Source organism: Octopus bimaculoides, chromosome 26 (assembly GCF_001194135.2).
Source record: "Octopus bimaculoides isolate UCB-OBI-ISO-001 chromosome 26, ASM119413v2, whole genome shotgun sequence".
In the NCBI taxonomy this organism is placed as follows: domain Eukaryota; kingdom Metazoa; phylum Mollusca; class Cephalopoda; order Octopoda; family Octopodidae; genus Octopus; species Octopus bimaculoides.
In genome coordinates this window covers 12,694,892-12,700,205 of record NC_069006.1, presented here as the reverse complement: position 1 = coordinate 12,700,205, position 5,314 = coordinate 12,694,892, and the positions used below count along the sequence as shown (strand labels likewise).

The following is a 5,314-nucleotide window of genomic DNA, read 5'->3' as shown; positions in this document are numbered from 1 at the left end:
ATATATATATATATATATATATATATATATATATATATATACATACACACACACGCACATACACACACACGCACATACACACACTTTATATGTATATATATATATATATATATATACATCTCTCTCTCTTTATATATATATTATACTATATTTATATGTATTACTCTATATTGCTATATATTAAGAGGAAGCGAATGTTTATAAGAGGTGAAGTTTGTTCTTACCTTGTATGAAAGACAGCAGATTGTGTTTTGTGCGTGTGAGAGACAGGTAATTGATGGTGGTGTTGAAGGGAGTGACAGCTGTCGATAGGGGAGGAGTGATAGAGGAACGAGGCAAAGGGGAGAGTAGTGATTGTATGAGAAGAGACAAAAGAGAATGTAGGAGAGAGAGAGAGAGAGAGAGAGAGGGGAGATGACAGGGTAAGAAGGAGAAAGAAGTGAGGAGTCGGAAGAGAGTTATGGTGTAAGAGGAAAAGTAAGAGATATTGATCAGCGAGAGGGAGAAGAAGGAGAGAGCCTATTAAATAAAAGTATGATAGAGTGACCAATGCTGGAGTCCACGTGTGTGACATTGTGAATGCTATGTTTGCATGAATATATATGTAAGTGTACATGGATACTTATGTGCACATTACATATGCGGGAGGGTTAATATACGTGTGTGTGTGTGTGTGTGTGTGTGTGTGTGTATGTGTAAGTATGTTATAGAGCCTGACGGTAAATGTGTCCTATTGTCCAATCAATCCAGGTTAAGTAGGTCAGAAGGAGATTGGAGAAAACCAGGTGATACGGTGTATTTAATACCTGTCGTACTTTCACACACACACACACACACACACACGTAAATACATATACACAGAGAAAACACAGATGGAGACATGACAGTGAATGACACAGACACACGGGTACATACATTAAATATTTACATACAGAAAGAGAGAGGTGGGGAGACATACGCACACACACACACACACACCGACAGGCAAATACTAGACACATTAACAGATACACACTAACAGAGATACACACACATATACACAAATACAGAGAAACGTACAAGCCACCCTGACATCCACCCCCTAATCTACCTACCCTCCATACAGTAATCACAGCCTGGTTAGAAATCCAACAACATCATCGTCCTTATCGTCTACCCCAACCTCTATACCTCATCATGCCATCCACCCCCGCTCTACTTTGCATTCACCCATCACACCCACTCAATGGATCAGTCAATTTTCTTTCAACTTCCTCCTTCCAATCTGGTAGTGGGAGGTAAGAGTAAAAAAAAAAAAAAGAAATAGTTGGGTGGCTGAAGCAAGTGATTTGGGGTGGAGAGAAGGAAACGTGGAGATAAACCCCCAGGTAAATAGAGAGAGAGAGAATGAAAGAGAGAGAGAGAGAGAGAATGAAAGAGAGAGAGAGAGAGAATGAAAGAGAGAGAGAAAGAGAGAATAAGAGGTAGAAAGAGATGTGGGTTGTTGGCCTACTCTGAAATCCACTGAGGAGAACCTTTGACCTGCTAGAAATAGTAGTCAAATTTCCATTAAATCACAATATCATGGAATGAGGGTTCACCAGGAACTAAACAGCAGCAGCCTGCCCCAGGATGAGCATGGCTATAGAACAGCTTGCTCTACCTCATACATTACAGATAGGATTGGCTCCTCAATGGAGGCACCGACCCACAATTTTGAGAGACACGACATATTACTGTGTCAGGATACATTGTGTTGTGTGGTAGTGAGGTGTGTGTGTGTTTGTGTATGTGTGTGTACGTACACAATCATAGGTTGTGGCTTTGAACCTTGAATATGGTGACATATTGTGTCCTTGAGCAAGGTACAGCATTTCTAGTGTACACAGCTGAAAATGGCTCTCAGTTGACTGCTGGGACAGCTCTCTGCTCTTCCAACTGTTACACCTTTGATGTTCTGAGTGAAAAGGTGAGAGTTGATTGAGGAGGGTCTTTGACTGCTCCTGACAAGAAACACACCTTAAACAATTAGATCTTACTCGCAAGTGGCAGTTAAACTCTTGACTCCTTTTAGTATGGTCATCCATCACCTCCCTTAACTCACATGTATCATCAAATGCCCCTCTATTCTTGTCCATCACTCAACTCTAACCACTTTCTACAGTCATCACCTACCTTCTCCTCTTACTAATACTTATCATTGACCACCCCTCATCCCATTCATTATATTCACCCCTCTCACCTCTACCCTATCCAACACTCAACCCACATGCTCTTGCAATCTCTACTCATTCATACTCCCTGCTCTTCTTTCCCTGCTCGCATTCACCTTCTTGTATGTAGAAGGTCCACACAAACACCTCATCACCAATATTTTCTTTATCTCTTCCTAGCTCCACCTTAGTTACTTACAATCTTTCTTCTATAATAATACGAGCAGTTATGTAACTTCTCTCCAGCAAGAAACCTGTTCTGGCCCATTCTTTCATACTTTTTGACCTGTCATCTCCTAGTATAAAGTTGACTCCCACTCAACTGAAGATTTACTCAGTTGGAAAGGCTCTCCGTCTTCTAAGTTGCCTGGTGACTTCACTAATGTTTGTGACATAAAAGAAAAATAATAATAATAATAAGCATCAGTACACTGTAAAAATGGTTGGCATTAGAAATGGTGTCCACTTCTTGCCTGACGCACTTCTTTGACCAGTCAGATCCTGTCAAACTGCTCAATACAGGCCAGCATTGAAGACGGATATTAAAAGCATATGACGATTGAGAGGGCAAATATACATTTTAAGTTCTAGAGTACATACGTAATTTGTGAAATCCACAACTGGAACAAAGTGAATCTAATCAGCATAAAATGATTTTAAGGCTAAATAGTGCTTGCTTGTTTAACCGTAGGTCAACTCAGCTCTGCTTAGGTAGACAGATGATCCAAGATGTTCTAGATGAATTATTTAGCTATCCTTATTTTTAAGATAAGGTATGATATGAGGGAGATCTGACTACTTTTTCTAGCAGGGTGAGCATTCCCTTCTTGGTTTGTTGACCTTCCAGCATTCAGCAAAGAGAAAATGGTAACTCAGAATGTTTTGATCAACAAGGAAAGAATCTCAGTTATCTTGTGTGTGTGTGTGTGTGTGTGTGTATAAATATATATATATATAGTCTGGATCAGATAAGAGAGATAACGACTATAGGTTATGTATGTGTGTATGCTCAGGTGTGTTGTTGATGTTTACTGATGTGAGAGTTAGGCGTTTGTGTATACATGATTATATAATCATATTTATATATATATATATATATATATATCATCATATATATATATATATATATATATATATATATATATATATATATATATATATATATATATATATATGTATATATACACACACACACGTGTATTTTCAGGTGTATTGTTTATGTTTATTACTAAGGTGTGGGTTGGACGTAAGCAGTATGGTGTGTGTGTGTGGTGAGTGTGGGTGCAGCGCAGCGCAGTGAGTGTGGGTGTAGCGCAGTGAGTGTGGGTGTAGCGCAGTGAATGTAGGTGTAGCGAGTGTGGGTAGCATGTGGAGAGAGTGGGTGGTGCGCGGAGAGTGTGGGTGGTGTTACACCAGCAGGGACTATGTGGCTTACATCAAAATAACAAGGAAGGGTGCAATGGAAATAGAGACATCACACCTCACATTATATCAGGATTCACACACAACAGTACATAACACCTCATACACACATCAGGATATCACACCACACACACACAATAGTACATGATACCTCACACACATACCATAATACACACTTCCTTATACACATACCTCTATTATTTCCATCTCTCCCTTTCTCTCTCTCTCTAACACAATACATAATAGTATGCCATACCTTACATACATCTATCATACCACACACCCACACACACACACACCCACACACACACACACCCACACACAATTACACACTTTATATACCTCCATCTATCATATGTCCATCACATACACACTAACTACTACATTACACTTTATATACATACATTCATCACAACAGTACACCATACCTTACATCTATAACACACACACACACACACACACACTTGCCTGACCACTTAATGCCACCTCCATATCTCCCACCATCACCCACAGTAACCAAAGAAACATGACAAGAAATAATATATCTTGGTTATAATTACATTCAGATATTTTATATGCATTATACACACATACACTCATGTAAGTGTTCATACATACACAATATAAACTCACATGCATTCACAAACACATACATATATATTTTTTTATTTGTTTCAGCCATTTGACTGCGGTCATGCTGGAGCACCGCCTTTAGTTGAACAAATTGATCCCAGGACTTACGTTTTTGTAAGCCCAGTACTTATTCTATTGCTCTGTTTTGCCAAACCTCTAAGTTACAGAGACATAAACACACCAGCATTGGTTGTAAAACAATGGTATAGGGACAAACACAAACACACAAATACAGAGTGTCCCAAAAGTCACTGATGGGTTTCAAATTTTAATAATTTCCTTAACTTTACAAATGAATGCATGAAACTTCGATACAATATAAAGGACATAATGGAAATTAATAAGCACAAGTCAAATTTTGCAACACCACTACATCACATATGATGTATGACATTGCTTAAACGGCAGTCATTTTCGGCTTCATGTGCCCGTGCTCTTTCCAAAACTTGTACCATAACACCCTTCAAGAGTTTCAGACCCCACTTCTCTGATTTCTCTATTGATGTTCTCCTTCAGTTGCACCAGGGTCTCCGGTTTGTTGACGTAAACCCTCTCTTTCAGGTATCCCCATGAGAAAAAATCTGGGCTAATCAAGTCTGGGGAATGTGAAGGCCAGATGACATTGCTGTAGCGGGAGATTATTCTCTCTCCAAAGGTCTGCTGTAGCAACTGCATTGTTTCTCTTATTAAAAACTGAAACCCATCAGTGAATTTTGGGACACCATATATATCATCATCATCATCATCATCATTGTTTAACGTCTGCTTTCCATGCTAGCATGGGTTGGACGATTTGACTGAGGACTGGTGCAACCGGATGGCAACACCAAGCTCCAATCTAATTTGGCAGAGTTTCTACAGCTGGATGCCCTTCCTAACGCCAACCACTCAGAGTGTAGTGGGTGCTTTTACGTGTCACCCGCACAAAAACGGCCACGCTCGAAATGGTGTCATTTATGTGCCACCCGCACAAGAGCCAGTCCAGGGGCACTGGCAACGATCTCACTTGGCTTGCCGGGTCTTCTCACGCACAGCACATTTCCAAAGGTCTCGGTCAGTAGTCATCG

General features: G+C 39.9%; 1 protein-coding gene across 3 annotated transcripts in view; it reads right to left on the bottom strand.

Moving 5' to 3' along the window:
* LOC106880530 (uncharacterized) overlaps window positions 1-5,314 on the bottom strand; it is a 164,572-nt gene that overhangs the window by 44,776 nt on the left and 114,482 nt on the right. The window lies entirely within an intron of this gene.